Source organism: Mustelus asterias, chromosome 2 (genome assembly GCF_964213995.1).
Source record: "Mustelus asterias chromosome 2, sMusAst1.hap1.1, whole genome shotgun sequence".
NCBI lineage: Eukaryota > Metazoa > Chordata > Chondrichthyes > Carcharhiniformes > Triakidae > Mustelus > Mustelus asterias.
The window spans coordinates 56,100,097-56,126,381 of NC_135802.1; the positions used below are offsets into that span (position 1 = coordinate 56,100,097).

Consider the following 26,285-nt stretch of genomic DNA (forward strand, 5'->3'; position numbering starts at 1 on the left):
GAGTGTTGGGAGTTTGAGGTCAAGAGTTCAAATCTAACATCCGCTTTCACAAAAGGCAGCAGATGGGTTTAATGGCCTATTAGTGGGATTTAAAAACAAGGAGGTGTGCATCATACAGAGTTATCCTGTACTAATGGAAGGAAATCTTTAGAATGTGAATGGGACCTACTGAGGAAATTCAGCAGGAAAATTGGAGAGTCTGAAGTTGAGAGGTGAAAAGTGACTGGAATAAAAGATGAGAAACTGCTCCTGAATTCTGAACTGTGCTTACTGAGAGTAGAGTTACAGGCCAGTGTTGCAACACAAGATGGCAGAGGTGATGTAGAAATGGTGAATTGAGGGCATAGGCACGGAGAGGTTAGAATCTTCTGTCCAAATGGAATGGCGGTATTCAAGAAAAGGATTATTTTCCTCCACTGAATCATATTTGGAGGGGACTCCTGTAAATTGTGCTTTACAAGACTGGTCAATATAAGGGTCAACTTACCTTTAAAGGTCACATCCATATAATGATTTCATTGCATTAAAAACACATCTACATTAGAAAGCACCTTATAGTGACATTTAAAGGTGTGAAAATATGAAGTCACTGTGGAGCATTAGCAAGGATGAGATCATCATTACTAGCATGTACGGTGAGGTGGTCACACCACAGATAAAGAATGCACAGGCAAAAAGGAAATGGGTTACCCCCATACTGAGAAAAATCACTAGGCAGGCAATGTAGGAGTCCCCTGGCTCCATCTCCTTCTCTAACAGATTTTCTGCTTTAGGCACTGTTGGGGAAGGTGGTTTCTCAGAGGAATTCAGCAAGAGCCAAGTCTGCAGTAATACGAGTGGATCAGCTGTACAGTGGGGGAGGGAAAGGAGCTGGGAGAGCAATAGTGATCGGAGATTCTATCGTAAGACAAACAGATAGACATTTCTGAGACCACAGACGTGACACCAGGATGGTATTTTGTCTCCCTGGTACCAGGGTCAAGAATGTGACTGAGTGGCTGGAAGACATTCTGAAGGGGGAGGTGAGGCTGTGATTGATGTTTCAATGCAGTGATTCATCGATTGGTAAAAACAGGATGAGGGCACTCAAGCAGAATATAGGGAACCAGAAAATAAAATTAAATAAATTAAAAAGCAAGACCTTAATAGGTAATAATCTCAAGTGAAATCAGGAATAGGAGAATAGACCAGATGAATGCTTGGCTGGGGAAGGGAAGGATTTAGATTACTGAGGCATTGGAACTGATTCTTGGGAAGATGGGACCTGTACAAGCTGGCCGGTTGGATCTCAGCAGGACCGGGGCCAATATCCGTGCAGGGGCTTTCGTTAGTACTGTGGGGGAGGGTTTAAATTAAAGTGACAGTGGAATGGGGAACAGAATAATGACACATGAGAGAGAATAAAAGGCCTAATACCAAAAAGGGCCATAGTACAAGGTAAGATGTGTAAAAATGTTAAAAAGACAAATATAAAGTTACTGTACCCGAATGCACGAACTTTGCCGTTAAGATAGACAAATTAACATCGCAATAGTTGTAAATATTTTGAAAAGTTTGTTTTATTAGTGTCACAAGTGGGCTTACACTAACATTGCAATGAAGTTACTGTGAAAATCCCCTAGCCGCCATACTCTGGCGCCTGTTCTGGTACACTGAGGGAGAATTTAGCATGGCCAGTGTACCTAACCAGCACGTCTTTTGGACTGTGGGAGGAAACCAGAGCACCCAGAGGAAACCCACGCAGAGACGGGGAGAACGTGCAGACTCCACCCAGACAGTGACCCAAGCCAGGAATTGAACCCAGGTCCCTGGCGTTGTGAGGCAGCAGTGCTAACCAATGTGTCACCATTGGTAAAGGATGAAATCAGTGCAATAGTGAGAAAGGATATTGGCTCAGAAAATCTAGATATAGAATCAGCCTGGGTGGAGTTAAGGAGCAACAAAGGGCAGAAAGCATTAGTGGGAGTTGTCTATAGGCCACCAAACAGTAAGGTAGGGGTTGGCATTAAACAGGAAACTGGAGATGCACGTAACAGTTGCTGCAGTGGTCATGGATAACTTTAATCTCCATATAGACTGGGCAAACCAAATTAGTAATAATAATGTGGCAGATGAATTCCTGGCATGTGGACAGAATGGGTTTTTGGACCTGTATGTTGAGGAACCAACAAGGGAACAGGCTATCCAGGATTTGGTATTGTACACTGAGAAGGATTAATTCATAATCTTGTTGTGAGAGGTCCTTTAGGGAACAGTGACTATAACATAATAGAATTCTTTATTAGGAGAGGAAGTGAAGTAGTCCAATCCAAAACTAGGGTCTTAAATCTAAGCAAAGGAAATTATGAAGGTATAGGCATTTCTGTGGACGTGAAAGAGGCTCCAAGATGGTATGTTGCCTCCCCGGTGTGAAGGTCCAGGATATCTCTGAACGGACAGAAAGCATTCTGAAGGGAGAGGGTGAACAGCCAGAGATCCTGGTACATATTGGTACTAACGACATAGGCAGGAAGAGTGATGAGGTCCTGCAGCAGCAGTTTAGGGAGTTAGGTAGAAAGTTAAAAAGCAGGACTTCTAGGGTTGTAATCTCAGGATTACTCCCTGTGCCACGTGCTAGTGAGGCTAGGAATAGGCAGATAGTGCAGCTCAACACGTGGCTAAACAGCTGGTGTAGGAGGGAGGGTTTCAGATATCTGGACCATTGGGGTTTCTTGCGGGGCAGATGGGACGGGTTGCATCTAAACTGGAGGGGCACAAATATTCTGGCCGGGAGGTTTGTTAGTGTCACACGGGAGGATTTAAACTAGTTTGGCAGGGGAGTGGAACCCAAAGCAAAGGTGAATTAGCTGAAGGGGAACGAGAGAGTAGGGCCAGTAAGACTCAGAGAAACAGAGGCAGGGTGGGATTGCAAATCAGAGAGGGTCTGGTGGACTGAAGTGCATTTGTTTCAATGCGAGAAGTGTAACAGGTAAGGCAGATGAACTTAGAGCTTGGAGTAGTGCCAGAAACTATGATGTAGTTGCCATTACAGAGACTTGGTTCAGGGAAGGACAGGATTGGCAGCTTAACATTCCAGGATATAGATGTTTCACGCGTGATAGAGGGGAATGTAAAAGGGGTGGGGGAGTTGCACTACTGGTTAAGGAGAATATCACAGCTGTACTCTGGGAGGACACCTCGGAGGGCTCATACATCGAGACAATATGGGTAGAGCTCAGGAATAGGAAGGGTGTAGTCACAATGTTGGGAGTTTACTATAGGCCACCCAACTGCCAGCGGGAGATTGAGGAACAGATGTGTAGGCAGATTTTGGCAAGGTGTAAAAGTAACAGGGTTGTTGTGGTGGGAGAGTTTAATTTCTCCTATATTAACTGGGACTCAGTGCTAGGGGCGTGGATGGGACAGAGTTTGCAAGGAGCATCCAGGAGGGCCTCCTGAAACAGTATGTAGATAGTCCAACTTGGGAAGGGGCCATACTGGACCTGGTATTGGGGAATGAGCTCGGCCAGGTGGTCGATGTTTCAGGAGGGGAGCAGTTCGGGAACAGTGACCACAATTCAGTAAGCTTTAAGGTATTGATGGATAAAGATAAGTGTAGTCCTCAAGTTAAGGTGCTAAATTGGGGGAAGGCTAATTACAACAATATTAGGCAGGAACTGAAGAATGTAGATTGGGGGCAGATGTTTGAGGGCAAATCAACATCTGGCATATGGAGGCTTTCAAGTATAAGTTAATAGGGATTCAGGACCAGCACATTCCTGTAAGGATGAAGGATAAGTATGGCAAGTTTTGGGAAGCTTGGATAACGAGAGATATTGTGAGCCTAGTCAAAGAGAAAAAGGAAGCATTTGTCAAAGCTAGGAGGCTGGGAACACACGAAGCAAATGTGGAATACAAGGAAAGTAGAAAGAAACTTAAGCAAGGAGTAAGAAGAGCTAGAAGGGGTCATGAAAAAGCATTGGCCAGCAGGATTAAGGAAAATCCCAAGGCTTTTTATACATATATAAAGAGCACAAGAGGGTAGCCAGGGAGAGGGTTGGCCCACTCAAGGACAAGGGAGGGAATCTATGTGTGGAGCCAGAGGAAATGGGCGAGGTATTGAATTAGTACTTTGCGTCAGTATTCACCAAAGAGAAGGACTTGGTGGATGATGAGTCTGGGAAAGGATGTGTAGATAGTTTGAGTCATGTTGAGATCAAAAAGGAACAGGTATTGGGGTACTTGAGAAACATCAAGGTAGACAAGACAAGTCCCCAGGGCCTGATGGGATATACCCCAGAATACTGAGAGAGGCAAGAGAGGAAATTGCTGGGGCCTTGAGAGAAATCTTTGTATCCTCACTGGCTACAGGGGAGGTCCCAGAAGATTGGAGAATAGCCAATGTTGTTCCTTTATTTAAGAAGGGTGGCAAGAATAATCCAGGTAATTACAAGCCGGTGAGCCTTACATCAGTGGTAGGGAAATTATTGGAGAGGGTTCTTCGAGACAGGATTTATTCCCACTTGGAAATAAGTGGACGTATTAGTGAGAGGCAACATGGTTTTGTGAAGGGGAGGTCATGTCTCACAAACTTGATTGAGTTTTTCGAGGAAGTGACGAAGATGATTGATGAGGGTAGGGCAGTGGATGTTGTCTACATGGACTTCAGTAAGGCCTTTGACAAGGTCCCTCATGGCAGACTGGTGCAGAAGGTGAAGTCGCATGGGATCAGAGGTGAGCTGGCAAGGTGGATACAAAACTGGCTCGGTCAAAGAAGACAGAGGGTAGCAGTGGAAGGGTGTGTTTCTGAATGGAGGGCTGTGACAAGTGGTGTTCCTCAGGGATCAGTGCTGGGACCTTTGCTGTTTGTAATATATATAAATGATTTGGAGGAAAATGTAACTGGATTGATTAGTAAGTTTGCGGACGACATAAAAGTTTGGTGGATTTGCAGATAGCGATGAGGACCATCAGAGGATACAGCAGGATATAGATCAGTTGGAGGCTTGGGCGGAGAGATGGCAGATGGAGTTTAATCCAGACAAATGTGAGATAATGCATTTTTGGAAGGTCTAATACAGATAGGAAATATACAGTAAATGGCAGAACCCTTAGGAGTATTGATAGGCAAAGGGATCTGGGTGTACAGATACACAGGTCACTGAAAGTGGCAATGCTGGTGGAGAAGGTAGTCAAGAAGGCATACGGCATGCTTGCCTGCATCGGCCAGGGTATTGATTTTTAAAAATTGGCAAGTTAAGTTGACCCTTTATAGTGAGGCCGCACTTGGAATATAGTGTTCAATTCTGGTTGCCACACTACCAGAAGGATGTGGAGGCTTTGGAGAGGGTACAGAAAAGATTTACCAGGATGTTGCCTGGTATGGAGGGCATTAGCTATGAGGCGAGGTTGGAGAAACTTGGTTTGTTCTCACTGGAGCGACGGAGGTTGAAGGGAGACCTGATAGAAGTCTACAAGATTATGAGGGGCATGGACAGAATGGATAGTCAGAAGCTTTTTCCCAGGGTGGAAGAGTCAATTACTAGGGGGCATAGGTTTAAGGTGCGAGGGGCAAGTTTCAAAAGAGATGTATGAGGCAGATTTTTTACACAGAGTGGTGGGTGGCCTGGAACTTGTTGCCGGGGGAGGTAGTGGAAGCGGATACAGTAGTGACTTTTAAGGGGCATCTTGACAAGTACATGAATGAGATGGGAATAGAGGGATATGGTCCCCGGAAGCGTCGGGGGTTTTAGTTAAGTCAGGCAGCATGGTCGGTGCAGGCTTGGAGGGCCGAAGGGCCTGTTCCTGTGCTGTAATTTTCTTTGTTCTTTGTCCTTTTATAAGTGGCGTGTTGCCTGAAATAGATTGTGTAACTTTACTGAAAGGCATGATGGTGGACAGGGAATAGCTAATATTTAAGAAAAGAATGCATGCGTTGCAACAGTTATACATTGCTTTCTGGCACAAAAACACAATAGGCAAAGTAGTCCAACCATGGCTAACAAAATAAATTAAGGCTAGTATTAAATCCAAAGAGGGGTCATATTAAATTGCTAGAGAAAGTAGCAAGCCTGAGGATTGGGAGCAGTTTAGAATTCAGCAAAGGAGGACAAAGACATTGATTAAGAGGGGAAAAATAGTGTTTGAGAGTAAACCTGCAAGGGACATAAGTGTTCCTATAAATATGTAAAAAGAAAACAATTAGTGAAGACAAATGTAGGTCCCTTAAGTCTGAAATGGGAGAATTGATATCACAAAGAACAAAGAAAGGTACAGCACAGGAATAGGCTCTTTGGCCCTCCAAGCCTGAGCCAATCATGATGCCTGCCTAAACTAAAACTATATGCAGTTATGGAGTCCGTATCCTTCCATTCCCATCCTATTCATGTATTCATCTCATTGCCCCTTAAATACCACTTTCGTACCTGCTCCCACCACCTCCGCGGGCAGCGCGTTCCAGACATTCACCACCCTCTGTGTAAAAATCTTGCCTCGCACATCTCCTCTAAACTTTTCCCCACGCATATTAAACCTTGACTTTTCTACCCTAGGAAAGAGCACCTGACTATCCACTCTGTCCATGCCACTCATAACCTTGTAAACCTCTATCAGGTCACCCCTCAACCTCCGTCATTCCAGTGAGAACAAACCACATTTATCCAACTTCTCCTCATAGCTAATTCCCTCCAGACCAAGCAACAGCCTGGCAAACTTCTTCAGTACCCTCTCCAAAGCATCCACATCCTTCTGGTAGTGTGGCAACCAGAATTGTATATAATATTCTAAATGAGGCCTAAGTAAGGTTCTGTAGAGCTGCAGCATGACCTGCGAATTTTTAGACTCAATGCCCCGACTGATGAAGGCAAGCATGCCATATGCCTTCTTGGCTACCTTATCCACCTGCCACTTTCAATGATATGTGGACACGTATGCCCAGATCTCTCTGCCTGTCAATGCTCCTAAGGATTCTATCATTCACTGTATAATTCCTACATGCATTGGACCTTCCAAAATGCATTATCTCACACTTAGAGTCATAGAGGTTTACAGCATGTAAACAGGCCCTTCGGCCCAACTTGTCCATGCCGCCCTTTTTTTTAAAACCCTTAAGCTAATCCCAATTGCCCGCATTTGGCCCATATCCCTCTATACCCATCGTACCCATGTAACTATCTAAATGCTTTTTAAAAGATAAAATTGTACCCGCCTCTACTACTACTTCTGACACTCCAGACACTCACCACCCTCTGTGTGAAAGAATTGCCCCTCTGGACACTTTTCTTTCTCTCCCCTCTCACCTTAAACCTATGCCCTCTAGTTTTAGACTCCCCTACCTTTGGGAAACGATATTGACTAATACCTTGTCTATGCCCCTCATTATTTTATAGACCTCTATAAGGTCACCCCTCAGCCTCCTACGCTGCAGAGAAAAAAGTCCCAGTCTCGTCAGCCTCTCCTTATGACTCAATCCCATCAAGTCCTGGTAGCATCCTAGTAAATCTTTTCTGCACTCTTTCTAGTTTAATAATATCCTTTCTATAATAGGGTGACCAGAATTGCACACAGTATTCCAAGTGTGGTCTTACCAATGTCTTGTACAACTTCAACAAGACATCCCAATTCCTGTATTCAATGTTCTGACCATTGAAACCAAGCATGCCGAATGCCTTCTTCACCACTCTGTCCACCTGTGACTCCACTTTCAAGGAGCTATGAACATTTTCCCCTCAATCTCTTTGTTCTGTAACTCTCCCCAACGCCCTACCATTAACTGAGTGAGTCCTGCCCTGGTTCAATCTACCAAAATGCATCACCTCGCATTTGTCTAAACTCCATCTGCCATTTGTCAGCCCACTGGCCCAATTGATCAAGATCCCGTTGCAATCGGAGATAACTTTCTTCACTGTCTACTATATCACCAATCTTGGTGTCATCTGCAAACTTACTAACCGTGCCCCTTATATTCTCATCCAAATCATTAATATAAATGACAAATAACAGTGGGCCCAGCACTGATCTCTGAGGCACACCGCTGGTCACAGGCCTCCAGTTTGAAAAACAGCTCTCTACAACCACTCTCTGGCTTCTGTCAAGAAGCCAATTTTGTATCCATTTAGATACCTCACCCAGGATCCCGTGAGATTTAACTTTATGCAACAACCTACCATCTGGTACCTTGTCAAAGGCCTTGCTAAAGTCCATGTAGACAACATCAACTGCACTGCCCTCATTTACCTTATTGTCCGGATTAAACCCCATCTGCCATTTCTCTGCCCAAGACTCCAACCGGTCTATATCTTACTGTATCCCCTGACTTTCCTCTATCTATCACTAATAAGTCAATTTGTTTCCAAATGTGAGTAAATCCTGTCCCTAAGCACCTTTCCAATAATTTCCCGACCACTGACGTAAGGCTGACCAGCCTATAATTTCCTGGATTATCCCTGGTGCCCTTCTTAAACAAAGGAACAACATTGGCTATCCTCCAGTCCTCTGGAATTTCACCTATAGCCAATGAGGATACAAAGATTTCTGTCAAGGCCCCAGCAATTTCCACCCTTGCCTCCCTCAATATTCTGGGGTAGATCCCATCAGGTCCTGTGGGCTTTGGTACTTTAATGCTTTTTAAGATGTCCAATACCTCAATAGAACAAGGAATTGGCAGAGGAATTAAACAATTACATTAGTTCTGTCTTCATAGGAAAAGACACAAAAAACTTAGAAATCATAGAAACCCTACAGAAAGAGGCCATTCGGCCCATCGAGTCTGCACCGACCACAATCCCACCCAGGCCCTACCCCCATATCCCTACATATTTTACCCACTAATCCCTCTAACCTACGCATCTCAGAACACTAAGGGGCAATTTTAGCATGGCCAATCAACCTAACCCGCACATCTTTGGACCGTGGGAGGAAACCGGAGCACCCGGAGGAAACCCACGCAGACACGAGGAGAATGTGCAAACTCCATACAGACAGTGACCCAAGCTGGGAATCGAACCCAGGTCCCTGGAGCTGTGAAGCAGCAGTGCTAACCACTGTGCTACCGTGCCGCCCGAAGTGGCACTTCCATAGCACTTCTGGGAACTGCTATGGAAACAAGGGTCTCACGAGAAGGATGAAGTGAAGGAAATTAGAAATTAGCGAGTCTGAAAGCTGATAAGTCCTCAGGAATTTAGAATCCAAATCCCAGGGCACTAAAGGAGGTAGCCATGGAAATAATGGATGCATTAGTTGTTATCTTCCAAAATTCTGTAGATTCTATAATAGTCTCTGCAGATTTGAGAGCGGCAAATGTAACCCAACTATTTAAAAAAAGGAAGAAGGGAGAAAACAGGGAACACAGACCAGCTAGCCTGACATCAGTAGTAAGGAAAATGCTAGGGTCTATTATATAGAATGTGACAACTGGACACTTGGAAAATAGTGGGATTTGACAAAGTCAACATGGATTTATGAAAGGGAAATCATGTTTGACAAACATGAGTTTTTTTTAGGCCATAACTAGTAGAATAGATGTGGGTGTGGTATATTTGGATTTTCGGAAAGCTTTTAATAAAGATCCTCATAAGATGTTAGTGTGCAAAATTGAAGTACCTGGGATTGGCGTAATGTATTGGCATGGATTGAAAATTGGTTAGCAGGAAACAAAGTGTGAATAAATGGGTATTTTTCAAAGTGGAAGGCAGTGACAAGTGGGACACCATAGATGCTTGGGCCCCAGCTATTCACAATATATATCAACCATTTGGATGAGGGAATCAAATCTAATATTTCCAAGTTTTCTGATTCTACAAAACTAGGTGGAATTATGAGTGGTGAGGAGAAAGTAAAGAGGCTTCAGTTGATTTAGACAAGTTGAGTGAATGGGCAAACACATAGCAGATGCAGTATAATGTCAGGGATGTCATAGCAGATGCAGTATAATCTCAGGGAGGGATCCTGAGTAGTGGGGCTGAAAGTGAGGGATGCATGGATGGGGACTGCAATGCACGGCATTGCAGAGGTGGGGTGGAGCAGGGTTTGAAATGTGTATACTTCAATGCCAGGAGTATTCGCAATAAAGTGGGTGAACTTGCAGCGTGGATCAGTACCTGGGACTTCGATGTTGTGGCTATTTCAGAGACATGGATAGAGCAGGGGCAGGAATGGATGCTGCAGGTCCCGGGGTTCAAATGTTTTAGTCGAAGTAGGGAAGGAGGTAGAAGAGGGGGAGGGGTAGCATTATTGGTCAGAGATTGTATCACAGTGTCAGAGAGGAGGTTTGATGAGGACTTATCTGTTGAGGTAGTATGGGCGGAGATTAGAAATAGGAGAGGAGAGGTCACCCTGTTGGGAGTCTTTTATAGACCTCCTAAAAGTTCTAGAGAGGTTGAGGAAAGGATTGCGGAGTCAATCCTGCTTAGGAGTGAAAGTAATAGGGCAATTGTTATGGGGGATTTTAACTTGACTAATATTGACTGGAATTGTTATAGCTCTAGCTCGTTAGAGGGGTCAGTTTTTGTTCAAAGCGTGCAGGAAGGTTTTTTGACTCAGTATGTAGACAGGCCAACTAGAGGTGAGGCTATATTGGATCTGGTGCTGGGAAATGAGCCAGACCAGGTGCTAGACTTGGAAGTTGGTGTGCATTTTGGTGATAGTGACCACAATTCGGTTACGTTCACCTTAGTGATGGAAAGGGATAGGCATGAACCTCGGGCCAGTGGTTTTAGCTGGGGGAAGGGTAATTATGAGGCTATTAGGAGAGAATTAGGAAACATAGGTTGGACTAGGAGATTACAGGGACTGGGAACGTCCGACATGTGGAGTTTTTTCAAGGAGCAGCTACTGCGAGTCTGTGATAGGTATGTCCCTGTCAGGCAAGGAGGAATTGGTAGGGCTAGGGAACCGTGGTGCACCAAAAAAGTTTCTTTGTTGGTTAAAAAGAAAAAGGAGGCTTATGTTCGGATGAGACGTGAGCACTCGGGTAGTGCACTAGAAAGCTTTAGATTGGCTAAGAGGGAGTTGAAGAGCGAGCTTAGAAGGGCTAAAAGGGGACATGAGAAGACTTTGGCGGATAGGGTTAAAGAGAATCCTAAGGCGTTCTATAGGTATGTCAAGAACAGAAGGTTGGTTAGGGCAAGTTTAGGGCCAGTTATAGATGGCAGAGGGAAGTTATGTGTGGAACCGGAGGAGATTGGTGAAGCATTGAACCAATATTTCTCTTCGGTGTTCACGCAAGGGGACATGAATATAGCTGAGGAGGACACTGGGTTGCAAGGGAGTAGAATAGACAGTATTACAGTTGATAAGGAGGATGTGCAGGATATTCTGGAGGGTCTGAAAATAGATAAATCCCCTGGTCCGGATGGGATTTATCCAAGGATTCTCTGGGAGGCAAGAGAAGTGATTGCAGAGCCTCTGGCTCTGATCTTCAGGTCGTCGTTGGCCTCTGGTATAGTACCAGAAGATTGGAGGTTAGCGAATGTTGTCCCATTGTTTAAGAAGGGGAACAGAGACTTCCCCGGGAATTATAGACCGGTGAGTCTCACTTCTGTTGTCGGCAAGATGTTGGAAAAAATTATAAGGGATAGGATTTATAGTTATTTGGAGAGTAATGAATTGATAGGTGATAGTCAGCATGGTTTTGTGGCAGGTAGGTCGTGCCTTACTAACCTTATTGAGTTTTTTGAGAAAGTGACCAAGGAGGTGAATGGGGGCAAGGCAGTGGACGTGGTATATATGGATTTTAGTAAGGCGTTTGATAAGGTTCACCATGGTAGGCTTCTGCAGAAAATGCAGATGTATGGGATTGGGGGTGATCTAGGAAATTGGATCAGGAATTGGCTAGCGGATAGGAAACAGAGGGTGGTGGTTGATAGTAAATATTCATCATGGAGTGCGGTTACAAGTGGTGTACCTCAGGGATCTGTTTTGGGGCCACTGCTGTTTGTAATATTTATTAATGATCTGGATGAGGGTATAGTTGGGTGGATTAGCAAATTTGCTGATGACACCAAAGTCGGTGGTGTGGTAGACAGTGAGGAAGGGTGTCGTAGTTTGCAGGAAGACTTAGACAGGTTGCAAAGTTGGGCCGAGAGGTGGCGGATGGAGTTTAATGCGGAGAAGTGTGAGGTAATTCACTTTGGTAGGAATAACAGATGTGTTGAGTATAGGGCTAACGGGAGGACTTTGAATAGTGTGGAGGAGCAGAGGGATCTAGGTGTATGTGTGCATAGATCCCTGAAAGTTGGGAATCAAGTAGATAAGGTTGTTAAGAAGGCATATGGTGTCTTGGCGTTTATTGGTAGGGGGATTGAATTTAGGAGTCGTAGCGTTATGTTGCAACTGTACACAACTCTGGTGCGGCCGCACTTGGAGTACTGTGTGCAGTTCTGGTCCCCACATTACAGGAAGGATGTGGAGGCTTTGGAGAGGGTGCAGAGGAGGTTTACCAGGATGTTGCCTGGTATGGAGGGGAGATCCTATGAGGAGAGGCTGAGGGATTTGGGATTGTTTTCGCTGGAAAGGCGGCGGCTGAGAGGGGATCTTATTGAAACATATAAGATGATTAGAGGTTTAGATAGGGTGGATAGTGATAGCCTTTTTCCTCTGATGGAGAAATCCAGCACGAGGGGGCATGGCTTTAAATTGAGGGGGGGTAGTTATAGAACCGATGTCAGGGGTAGGTTCTTTACCCAGAGGGTGGTGAGGGATTGGAATGCCCTGCCAGCATCAGTAGTAAATGCGCCTAGTTTGGGGGCGTTTAAGAGATCCGTAGATAGGTTCATGGACGAAAAGAAATTGGTTTAGGTTGGAGGGTCACAGTTTTTTTTTTAACTGGTCGGTGCAACATCGTGGGCCGAAGGGCCTGTTCTGCGCTGTAATGTTCTATGTTCTATGTTCTATGTTCTATAATGTGGATAAATGTGAAGTTATCCACTTTGATAGGAAAAACAGAATGGCAGAATATTATTTAAATGCTGATAGATTGGGAAATGTTGATGTACAAAGGGACCTGGGTGTCCTTGTACACGAGTTGTAGAAAGCAAGTATGCATGTACAGCAAGCAGTTAGGAAAGCAAATGGTATGTTGGCCTTCATTGCAAGATGATTTGAGTACAGGAACAAGGATATCTTACTGCAGCTGTAGCGAGCGAAGGTGAGAACATATCTAAAGCACTGTGAGCAGTTTTGGTTTCCTTATCTAAGAAAGTGTATGCTTGCCAGAGAGGGAATGTAGCAAAGGCACACCAGACGACTCCTGGGATGGCAGATTTGTCTTATGAGGAGAGATTGGGTCGACTAGGTTTGTATTTACTGGAGTTTAGAAGAATGAGAGGAGATCTCATTGAAATGTATAACATTCTGACAGGGCTGGAGAGACTGGATGGGGGTGGGGGGGTGGCGGTGTGCGGGTGGTGTGGGGGGGCTCTCGAGCAAGGGGTCACAGTCTCAGGATGCAGGGTATGCCATTTAGGACAGAGATGAGGAGAAATTTTTTCACACAGAGGCTGGTGAATCTGTGGAATTCTCTGCCACAGAAGGCTGTGGAGGCCAATTCCCTGAAATCTATTTAAGAAATAAATAGATTTCTAAATAATAAAGCTGTCAAGAGGCATGGGGAGAGAGCGGGAGTATGGCATTGAGCTAGAGGATCAGCCATGATCATATTCCATGGTGGAGCAGGTTCAGTGGACTGAGTGGCCTAATCCTGCTCCTATTTTCTATGTTTCTAAATTTATACTTACCTTTAAGGAAGTTCCTGACTCCTCATCAGGCTCTCCATTTTCTTCATAAACCCTCAAACCAGATGTGATCTTACCTTACACCACCTCATGGAAATAGTATGTGGGATAACATCCAATTTTCTCCCCTAAGTAAAATGGGGAAAGGGCAGGTGTGTGCTTCGCACATGAGGCGTTACTGAACTGCAAAAGCGCCAGAGGAAAATGGCGTAGCGTTGGGAATGTGGAAGAAAATCGGATTTCCTCCAAAAAAAATCTTAAGGCTCAGGTGTTCTCCATGATGGAGATCATCTTTCAAAAAAGAGCCCTTTTTGAAAACCCTGGGAATAGCTGGAAATCTAAATCCCGCCCCTAAACATAACATGGGGGGGTGGGGTGGGTGGGGGTGGTGGGCAGGAGGTGGAACCAAGCTGGGCTTTGCACATGCTCAGTTCCTGGAAGCAGCTGACTCCTTAAATCACCAGCTGACTGTATTGAGGTGGGATTTTGGTGGGAACACTTTGAAAAGCTCTGAAGTTGCTCGAGTAATTTATCTTGAATTTTACTGCAGTTCTGAACCAGTTGGAATTTTATATTTTCAGTTCTCATGATTGTAACACCTGTGGAATTGTGCATCTGCGGAATTCTCTGCCAAAGAAGGCGGTGGAGGCCAAGTGACTGAAGGTATCTTAGCAAGAAATTGGATGGAAAATTTAGCTTAGTACTGTTGCCAGTTTTGTTAAAATAATTAAATTGCCAGGCAATTGGAATTAAGAATACAATTCAGTCATGGCTTGTCGCGAAATATCTACTAATTATCGAACGTAGGAATGTGGATTGATAAATTGTTAATAGTTATAAATTGGCCAACATTTACATTAAACCAGGGCACACTTTGGTCTTGGATGACACATAACAAAGTTCTTCTGAAGTACACTTCAGCTTTGCCAGCAGCCTCTCTCTTATAAGTGTAGGGATTGAGATCCCAATCCTCAAATAGTCCAATCCTCAGCTAGTCAAAGGTTGAGCTGGGACATGGGAGGCGATGATGAATTATGTCATCTGTGTCTACCTTCTGTGAGAGGAGGCTCCTGAAATACGGAAAAGGGTTCATGTTTTCTAGGATTTGGCCGTTGATTATAATCGACTGCTGTGGCTGCTGGTTTGAAAAGGACCTTTGTTTTCTGGGTGTTTAGTGAAAGGCACATTATCTTAGATGCTCCAAAGAAGGGAGTCAACAGTGACCTGTTGTCAGTTTCTGAGTGAACATGTACACAAGCGTTTTCTTCATACAGGGGTTGGAGTGGTTTTGGATTTGGATTGCAGGTGGTGTAGGTTGACCAGTTTCTCGTCTGTTCTGTAGATTATCTTCATGCCTGTGGGTAATTTGCTGGAGGTGAGATGCAGTATCACAGTGAGGAAAATTAAGAGAGTTGGTGCAATGAAACAGCATTGTTTGACCCCAGTGAGGTAGAGTTAATGATGGTACTGTTGCGAGGAATGCAAACCGCAGCCCGACAGCGACCCAGAACACCCAACTCACCTACCGATGGAGGAACTGCAAACAAGGCAACAAATTCTCCATCCACACACTGACCAAAGCGAAGAACCTCATTGGACTCACCCATACCCTTAACACTGCTAACTACTCTCACCATCTCCCAGGCATGAAAAGAAGCAGTCATTCCAGGAAGTGTGGAAAATGTGCAGGCCTGCAGGGGAGGGTGAAACAACGCGGTCCCAAGGCCTCCCTCCCCAGCTTACTCCCGGCAAATGTCCAGTCTCTGGAAAACAAGTTCGACGAACTTAAAGCCAGACTCACTTTTCAAAGAGAACTGAGGGACTGCTGTGTGCTCTGTTTCACGGAGACACGGCTCACTCCTGCTTCACCAGACTGTGCCCTACAGCCAGAGGGCTTCTCAATCTACCGAATGGATCATACGGCGGCCTCAGGCAAGGCTAGGGCAGGCGGGGTCTGCCTCCTAATCAACACCTTGTGGTGCCTAGATGTAGCAACACTGGTGAGTTTCTGCTCCCCGGACCATGAATACCTGGCACTAAAATGCCACCCTCACTACCTTGTGCGGGAGTTCACCTCTGTTATCCCGACAGCAGTTTATATCCCACCCCACGCAGATGTGAAGACTACGCTGGACAAAATATACGCCACTACAAATAGCCTTGAGACGAAACATCCCGAAGCTTTGTTCATCGTGGCTGGGGATTTCAATCAGGCCAAGCTCAAAGCGTTCTACTAAGATACCACCAACACATCTCCTGTTCCACCAGAGGCCCAAACATCCTAGACCACTGCTACACAAATATCAAACATGCCGACTGCTCTGTCACCCACCCACACTTTGCTAAATCAGACCACAAGGCTGTGCTCTTGCTCCCGGCTTACAAGCAAAAACTGAAATGGGAGAATCCGTCAAAGAAAGTCGTGCAATGCTGGTCTGAGGAATCGGATGATCTCCTACGGGTCTGCTTAGAGTCAGTAGCCTGGTCAGTATTTAAAAACTCTGCGACCAGCCTGAACAAGTATGCCACTACAGTAATTGACTTCATTAATAAGTGTCAGACTCCTATTTATTGACTACAGCTCAGTCTTCAACACCATTATTCCTATGAAACTTGTCTTCAAACTCCGTGGCCTGGGCCTCGGCTCCTCCCTCTGCCACTGGATCCTGAACTTCCTAACTCACAGACCACCATCAGCAAGGATAGGCAACAACACCTCCTCCATGATCGTCCTCAATATCGGTGCCCCACAAGGCTGTGTCCTCAGCCCCTTACTATACTCCTTATACACCCAAGACTGTGCGACCAAATTCCCCTCCAACTCGATTTTCAAGTTTGCTGACGACACCACCGTAGTGGGTCGGATCTCAACAATGATGAGACGGAGTACAGGAAAGAGATAGAGAATCTGGTGAACTGGTGTGGCAACAATAATCTCTCCCTCAATGTCAACAAAACAAAGGAGATAGACATTGACTTCTGGAAGTGTAGTGGAGGACATGCCCCTGTCTACACCAATGGAGATGAAATAGAAATGGTTGAGTGCTTCAAGTTTTTAGGTGTCCAGATCACCAACAACCTGTCCTGGTTCCCCCCATGCTGACTCTAAGTTAAGAAGGCCCACCAATGCCTCTACTTTCTCAGCAGACTAAGGAAATTTGGCATGTCTGCTACGACTCCCATCAACATTTACAGATAGAAAGCATTCTTTCTGGTTGTATCAAAGCTTGGTATGGCTTCTGCTCTGCCCAAGACCACAAGAAACTACAAAGGGTCATGAACGAAGCCCAGTCCGTCACTCAAACCAGCCTCCCATCCATTGACTCTGTCTACACTTCCCGCTGACTCGGCAAAGCAGCCAGCATAATTAAGGACCCCACGCACCCCAGACATTCTCTCTTCCACCTCTGTCGGGAAAAATATACAGAAGTCTAAGGACCGACCAAACGACTGAAAAAGAGCTTCTTCCCTGCTGCCATCAGACTTTTGAATGGACCGACCTCGCATTAAGTTGATCTTTCTCTACACCCTAGCTATGACTGTAACACTACATTCTGCACTCTCTTGTCTCCTTCTCTATGGATGGTATGCTGTGACTGTATAGTGTGCAAGAAACAATACTTTTCACTGTATGTTAATACATGTGACAATAATAAATCAAATCAAAATTTAAATCATGGTTTATGGAGCAGCAGTGATTCCTGTCCCTCCGCATGCTTTGGAGACTTGGACGACCTACAACAGGCACTGTGAAACACTGGACAAATCCCACCAGTGGTGCGTCTGCAAGATCCTCCAAATTCAGTGGCAAGAAAGGCGACCCAACAGCAGCATCCTCTTCCAAACCAACCTACCCAGCATCGATGTATTAGTCACTCGAAACCAGCTCTGCTCTGTGGGACTTGTCTTTTGTATGCCTGACCCCAGAATCCCAAAGCAAAGTTTTTTTAAAGTAATGTTTATTTATTAGTCACAAGTAAGGCTTACATTAACAATGCAATGAAGTTACTGTGAAATTCTCCTAGTCGCCCCACTCCGGTGCCCGTTCGGGTCAATGCACCTAACCTGCACATTTTTGAGATTGTGGGAGGAAATCGAAGCACCCGGAGGAAACCCACACAGATATGGGGAGAACATACAGACTCCGCACAGACAGTAACCCAAGCCGGGAATCGAACCCGGGTCCCTGGAGCTGTGAGGCAGCAGTGCTAACCACCTTCTCAACTCAGAATTCAGTTGTGGCAGGAGACTCCGAGGAGGACAGCAGAAATGCTTCATGCATGTCCTCAGAACATCCTTGAAGTGGTCAAACATAACTGCCAACTTATTGGTGAAACTGGCTTGTGACCTACCAAAATGGAGAAGGATTTGGTCAAGGCACCAAACATATTGAGATACTTCAGTGGGAATATGCATTGATGATGTCAAGATGTTGGAGGAAGTGCAGAAACCTCTCGGCAGATCATCTGCCTGACCTTTCCAGAACCATCTGCTCCACATGTGGCAGAGTGTGCAGGTCACTCATTGGACTTATCAGCTATCTTGAAACCCATTGAACTGGAGTGGAAGCAAATCACCTTCCATCCCGAGGGACCGCCTAAGAAGAAGATAAGTGTAGGAAACGCTTATGTAAAAAGGAGCTGACATTATTTGTTTACATTTCTGCAGCTTTATGCACTCGCAGTACTATTGCTGATCAAAAGGAGAGCAGCAAAGAACTGATCAGAAATCTAACAACAAACTGAGAGCATAAGATTGACATTTTAGGACAGTGTAAATCGATTTTCCCGGATAGTTCTACTACGTGCAAAAATTTCATTATAAACCATTTAACATCCCTGTGGTTTACGTCCTTATCATAGTCCTTTATTTAACTCCTTTTCTCAATGTCTCTTTCAGCACAGATGTTTAAATTAGCACACATAGAAATTTAACATTAATACTGACACACTAACAAAGGAAATTGAAACCATTTTGTTATCTATTTAACTGATAAACGCTCAAATTTTCACAAGTAAAAGACTTATTGAAACTAGAGAAAAGTGAACTGAGGGAAGTTATATATTCTCTCCAGCTGTTACTAACCTGTGAAACATCAATGATCCTTAATGAACCAAGTGAGCTAATTAACATGATAAAACTAGTGCTGTGACCTCAAAATTACTGCAGTCGTTACGGGAATATCTTTCACCCTTTCGACTTTTGGTTAGGTAGTGCTGCTATTCAAATGACAAATATAAAAACCTAAATGTTTCTTATTGAGACTGAAAGAATGTCAATACTAAAGGAGAAGTCAATACTAAGCAAGAAAACAACAGGTTGTTTGCATGCTTGTTGGCATGTAGCAACAAGCTGTTAAGAAGAGGTTATGTGAGACTGGTAGAAAATCTAAAAATGATCTGCATGCTTTATAAAGGTTAATTTCAGTGCTTGACTCGGGTAGAATCATAGAATCCCTACAGTGCAGAAAGAGGCCATTCGGCCCATCAAGTCTGCACCGAACACAAGCCCACCCGGGCCCTATTCCCATAAGCCCTCATATTTACCCCACTGATCCCCCTGACACTAGGGTTAATTGAGCGTGGCCAATCAACCTAACCTGCACATCTTTGGACTTTGGGAGGAAACTGGTGCACCCGGTGCAAACCCATGCAGACACGGGGAGAACATGCAAACTCCACACCGACTGTAACCCAAGGCCGGAATTGAACCTGGGTCCCTGGCATTGTGAGGCAGCAGCGCTAACCACTGTGCCACCATACCACCCACTTTCATGTTTGCGGATTTTGGGCATTTCATTGATCCGGCTGTTCAAAAAACATCACCAGATCAGGTTTTCCTAATATTTTCAGGTACAGAAGTTGAATAGTTTCATTTATTGCGAATAATTTGGACTTGTTCTAGAGGAGATTGTGGAGATTTGCTTTCATACTTGGCAGTAGTCAGACACTTCCAGTTATTTGGATCTGTTGCTTCACATCATCATGAAAGAGTCATCATTCCTCATCTTGTTAATTAGATCACTTCTCATCTGATGGTCAATTTATTTATTTCTGCTCAAAAGATTTAATCTAGTTTTTTTTCCTAACCGTAGAGTGAACCTCAATTGGCAGAAAGGCGCATTAGGATGTTCTAAAGTCACAAAAGGCACAAAGCAATTCATCTTTTTTTGCCTTTTCTCAATTACATTGAAGTGTTGGTGAGTCCAGTTTCTTTGGGCGGGATTTTCCGGCCACATTCACCCTGAAACCAGAAAATTCCACCCAAGATCAACGGACCTTTCCATGTTCCGCCCCCTCGCCCACTACGATTCCCGTGGTGAGCAGAACGGGAAAATTCACCCCAATGACTTTGCACCAGTTAGCAAGCCATTGCACCACCACCTACAAGTTTCCCTTGAAGTCTGTCACCATCATGACTTGGAAATATATTGCCGTTCTTTCACCGACGCTGGATCAAAATCCTGGAACTCTCTCCCTAACAGCACAGTGGGTGTACCTACACCTCAGGGACTACAGTGGATCAAGAAATGACTCACCCTGACTTCTCAAGAGCAATGAGGGATGGCTATTAACTGCTAACTTTGCCAGCGATGTTCATATCCATGATTGAATTTTTAAAAAAGGCCATTCAGACCATCAAATCTAGCCAGCTCTCTGTAGAAAAATCCAGTCAGCCCATGCCTCTGCTTCACCTCCATAGCTATGCAAGCTTATTTTCCTCAAGTGCCCATCCAATTTTATTTATTTTTTATCCTTTTTTTGAGAATATATCATGCGATCTTTAATATCTTACTGGATGCTACTATCAGAAACATTCTTAAATGTGTTTCTTGTCTTTCAATGGAAACCTAACTCTGCTGCAGCTAACTCTAAGCACTATTTTGATTATATTTAGGCTATACTTTTGCAATCATGATGCCAATTAAAGCATATTGAAAACATGGGACAGGAAGTCCTATGGCATGGCATCTGTTTTAAGTGCCTTCGCATCCAATATTGTACCAGAATGCACATGCTGATTACATGACAGAGATGTATAGTTTGCAGACTGTTAAAGGCAGAAACGGAGTTGTTTCTGAAGCAGGTGTTATGCCTTTTGTCTTCTTTTAATTTGTTCATAGCATATGGATATCATTGGCAAGGCCAGCATTTATTGGCTATTACTCGAAGAGGTAGTGGTGAGCCACCTTTTTTGTCCCAGTGCCGTTGTGTGGTGTAAATACACCGATGCTGCTGCCAGTTAGGGAGTTCATTCAGTACATTATTGGCCAGTAAGTTCTGCTTCATAGCACTGTCAATGGTCTCTACAATGCTTTCATGATGACTGATGGGCAATAATTGGCTTGATTGGATTTGTCCTTCCTTTAGTGGACAGGCCATATTTGGGTAGTCTTCCACTTTGTTGGTGTTGTAGCTGTATCAGAAATGCTTAGCATGACTAGTTCTGCAGCAAAAGGCTTCAGCATTACAGTTGGAATTTCTTGATAATTTGTGGAATGAATCACATTGGCTGTGGACTGATATCTGTAATGTTGTAAACCTCAAGAAGAGGCTAAGATGGATCATCCACTCAGCACTTCTGGCTGGTGGTTTGTAAATACTTCAGTCTTGTCATTTGCACTGCCATGCTGGGCACTGGCATCATTGATGATAGGGATGTTCCAGGAACCACCCCCTCCAGTTAATTGGCCCACCATTTATGACTGGAATGCAGAGTTTTATCTGACCTGTTGGTTCTGGATTTTGCTCTGTCTATCAATTGCTGCTTAGCATTCATGAGGTCTTGTGTTGTAGTTTTACCAGTTTGGTATCTCATTTTTTAGTACGCCTTGTCCTACTCCTGACATGCTCTTGCACTTTCCTCATTCAACCAGAGTTGATCCACTGGCTTAATGGTAATCGTAGAGTTTCAGATAAACTGGGCTATTAGGTTACATATTGCAGTTGAATATAATTCTGCTGCTGTTCATTGGCTCTCATGGATGCCCAGTTTTGACCTGCCAGATCTGTTAGTAATGCCTCACAACATAATAGAGAGCTCGAAGATGGGACTTTGCTTCCACAAGGGCTGTGCGGTGATCACTTCTGTCATTGATAGATGTGTCTGCAGCAGGTAGGTTGGTTAGGACAAGGTCAGATAGGTTTTCCCCCCATGTTGATACTCTTATCTCTTACCCTCGATCCAGTTTCATAGAATCATAGATTCCCTGCAGTGCAGAAAAAGGCCATTTGACTCATCAAATCTGCACCAACTTTCTGACAGCGTATCTTATCCAGGCCCACTCCCCCGCCCTATCCCTGTAGCCCCACGCATTTATCAAGGCTAATTCACCTAACCTACACATTTTGAGACACTAAGGGGCAATTTAGCATGTCCAATCCACCTAAACTGCTCATCTTTGGACTGTGGGAGGAAACCAGAGCACCCTGAGGAAACCCACGCAGACACTGGGAGAATGTGCAAACTCCACACAGACAGTCACCCAAGGTTGGAATTGAAACCGGGTCACTAGAGCTGTGAGGCAGCAGTGCTAACCACTGTGCCACCATGCTGTCCATATTTTGACAGCTATGCCTTTCAGGGATCCAAAGTCAATATTGAGGACTCCCATTCACTCCAACTGTGTACAAACTGTGCTGCCACCGCTGATGGATCGGTTCTCATGAGGGGATGGGATGGTGATGGAGGATTCTGGGAGCTTGGCTGAATAGTGTGGTTCAGTAAGTATGCTTGTGTCAGGCTGCTGTTTGACTGTGGGAGAGTTTCTCAATTTTGGTGCAAGTCCTGAAATGTTAATGAAGTGGAATTTGAGGAATTGGCTGAGTTCTTCGATCTTTTATTGTGTCTGGTGCCTAGTTTGATGGTGGGTGGTCCATCCAGTTTAATTCTGAATGGTCATTTTCATGGTAGTTATTTTCATGGTTGTTTGAATTAGCCCAGCAAGCCAATTAGTTGTATCAGAGGGAGGGCAGTTAAGAGTCAAACACATTGCTGTGGATCTGGAGTTATATACAGGCCACATTGGATAAGGATGACAGATTTCTTTCCCTCAAGGACATTAGTGAACCAGATGGAATTTTACGACAATCCGGTCGTTTCATGGTCATCATTACTGATGCTAGCTGTTTTATTCCAGATTTAGTTAATTAGTTAAATATAAATTTCCCAGCTGTTGTGATGGGATTTGAATTTATGCCTTAGGATTATATGCAAATAGGTGCACATTTCAAAATTGGGCTTCCCTGAACGCAGTCAGACCTGACTTGGTTGTATTCAGGTGAACATGATCTACTTGCAGCCTTTCCTTCCAGATTGGCACTCACTCAACCACTTTCCAGTCATGACCTTCCCTTCTATTCAGCTCCCCCTCTCTCCTAGGACTTAGCTCATGGTTGTTGCTAGCGACATAGTAGCCCAAAATTGAAATGCTCTTTTTCCAGTGGCTTCCCATCAGGCATCTGCAGCCCCTCAATTTCATCTAAGACATGGTCCGAGACCCAAAGTCCAATACCGAATGTGCCTTGGACCTGTCAGCTCCAGCTTGGGGATCATCTCCTGCACCTATGTCATGTTGATGGACTGCACAAACCAATGTCTCGGCTGTGTTATTTTCACGGGTACCTTAATGGACACTGCCATTTATATTAGAATCTGCTACACTGTGGCAGGCAGCCTCTCCATGCTTGAGGTTAGGTAAGGAAAATCATTGAGGGGTGGGAACATGTTGAATCATGACACAATCCCCTCTACCATCTTTTTCACTCAGGTTATCTGCAGGCAATGGAGGGGATGGGGAGGGGGTTGGGTAGGAACAGTTTAAATTTTCCCCCATGTGTTTTGCTGACCACCAAACCAACTCCTTGCTTAGCCCTGAAGTACCATCTCTTTGTTTTATCTCCCAGCTTCTTCTATCCCTCTCTCTCAGATCATCTCATCTGCAAAACACATCTTCTGCTCTCCCGATCCCTAATCTCATCAAACCCTGATCACCCAATTTCTTCCTGGCCCCAGTGCCAGCGGAGATTGTAAATAGCTCCTCTGCCATAGCTTTCCCTCCTTTCAAAACCGTTATCTCCCCTCCTCAATCCTATACCTGACCCTCTCTACCCCTCAATCAGCTGTATCCGGGCATATTTTTGGCAGGGGTACACAAACAATATGACAGATGGATAACACCTTCCCGCCCAACGATGGACATTGACATCAGCAGCCAGCCTACCATTTTTAAATAATAATTAACAGGTAATTGAATTTATTACCAAGCCTGTTGATCTGGACATTACACAGCCCATGCCATAATTCAGTTGCCTGGGTTAACCAGTGGATTGGGTAGGCCATTTGTATTAAGCAACTGCTTAAACTGACATTTTGTTTGATTCTCTTCATCGCGATTTTAAGTTTTTTCTCAACACTAATATGGCTCTAACCACGAACAATATTTTCTAACTGGGATCACAATGCATTAGCTCTCCTCAGCTCCTCAAGCTTTGAGTGTTTCACCACAAAATCCTTCTCTAATACCTCCTACTTTCAGCTCAGTGGGATCACTTTGCCTATTACATTTTAGCCAGCCCATTTCCAGCTCCGTCCCCAAGAACCTATGCTTTCCTTTTCTCCATGCCTCTTTTGGTAATATCAACTGCAGATGTGGTGTCAGCTTCCATATGTTTTCCACCACAGCCTGATCCACATCTCTACCATGTCTCTTTTTTTTAATATACTTTTCCAATTCAATCAAATCAAATCCAATTCAGAGTCTCAACAAGTTGAGACATTTCAGATCCAGGCTGACAAGACAGGACGGGAGACCAAAACCACCCTGTCCTGGGCCCGATCTACATGAGCCAAGCTGATTGGAGAAGTTGGAGGTTCCTCCTCCAAGACTTGGGCTCATTTGCATCTTAGCCAAAAGGCCGAGATGCCGCTTTTAAAAAATTGCTTCATATGAAACATATGAAGCCTCAGCGTAACCTAATGACCTCAACCAAGTGCAGCATCCTCTCCATACTACACTTGATCTTAGCCAAAAGGCCGAGAAGCGCTGACTCATCCACCCTGGTGAACTGGTGAAATGACAATAATCTCTCCCTCAATGTCAACAAAACAAAGGGGATTGTCATTGACTTCAGGAAGCGTAGTGGAGAACATACCCCTGTCTACATCAATGGGGACGAAGTAGAAAGGGTCGAGAGCTTCAACTTTTTATGTGTCCAGATCACCAACAACCTGTCCTGATCCCCCCATGCCGACACTATAGTTAAGAAAGCATTCTTTCTGGCTGTATCACAGCTTGGTATGGCTCCTGCTCTGCCCAAGACTGCAAGAAACTACAAAAGGTTGTGAATGTAGCCTAATCCATCATGCAAACCAGCCTCTCATCCATTAACTCTGTCTACACTTCTCGGCAAAGCCGCCAGCATAATTAAGGACTCCACGCGCCCCAGACATTCTCTCTTCCACCTTCTTCCTTCGGGAAAAAGATACAAAAGTCTGAGGTCAAATCAAATCAAATCAAATCAAATCATTCACTGCCTCTGTTGTCAGACTGCTAGTCCAACATCCAGCCTTGGGTGAGCCACAATTTCTTCCAGTTCAACATTGGGAAGATGAAATTCATTGTCCATGGCCTCTGCCACAAACTCCATAGCCTTGTTACCAATTCCATCTTATCTCCAGCCATTGTCTATTGTAAGCTTCTGACCCCCTTGCCTTGTCTACCAGAAAGACCATCTCCCTCCAGTCCCATAAAATCAGCTGCCTTTACTTCAGCCCATTTGTTGCTGAAATGCACATCTAAGACTGTATCGTTACCAGGCTCCTCCTTATCTTTCACTCTGAAAGTTAGCTCATGCTACACTCTGTTCTAACCCACATCAGCCCACTCACATACCTTGCAGTTTTTGCTAACTTATATTGGCTCCGGATCTCTCAACACTGCAAAATTAATGTTTAAATCCTTTCATACACTCAGCCCTCTTTATCTCTGGAAACACACTCAACCTTACAAACACCCCATCTCTGGCTCTGGCCTCTTTTCCACCCTCATCCCACCCTTCACCCACCATTGATGGCTGTTCCTTCCTTACCTTGGCTCTACTCTCTCGAATTTCCTCCATAAATTTGTCAGCCTTTTCAGTTCCCTCTACCTTTAAGATCCCCTATAAAACCCAATTCTTTAACCAAACTTTTTTCACCCCTCTTAATATCAGTATAGAATCATAGAACCCTACAGTGCAGAAGGAGGCCATTCAGCCCATCGAGTCTGCACTGATAACAATCCCACCCAGGTCCTATCCCCATTACCCCATGCATTTACCCTAGCTAGTTCCCTTGACACTCAGGGGCAATTTAGCATGGCCAATCCACCTAACCCGCACATCTTTGGACGATACACATATGATTGCGTCTCTGTGAAGTGACTATGCAAAGGCTCTTTATAAATGCAAATACTTATTGTTGAGAATAGAATATATTTTAAACACCTTCTGTACTGTCATGGATTTTTGTAACGGTATGTCACCATCTATTTTATTTTGGTTCTGCCCTACTTCCAGTCTTTGCTAAGCTACACAC

The 26,285-nt window shown here is 44.5% G+C and overlaps 1 protein-coding gene and 1 non-coding gene across 2 annotated transcripts in view; one reads left to right on the plus strand and one right to left on the minus strand.

The window, feature by feature from the left end:
* LOC144508005 (tomoregulin-1-like) overlaps positions 1 to 26,285 on the plus strand; it is a 267,687-nt gene that overhangs the window by 49,444 nt on the left and 191,958 nt on the right. The gene's annotated exons all lie outside the window — the stretch shown is intronic.
* LOC144481850 (U2 spliceosomal RNA) lies at positions 24,569 to 24,755 on the minus strand. Its single transcript, XR_013495789.1, has one exon. It is a non-coding gene; the product is annotated as a U2 spliceosomal RNA (small nuclear RNA).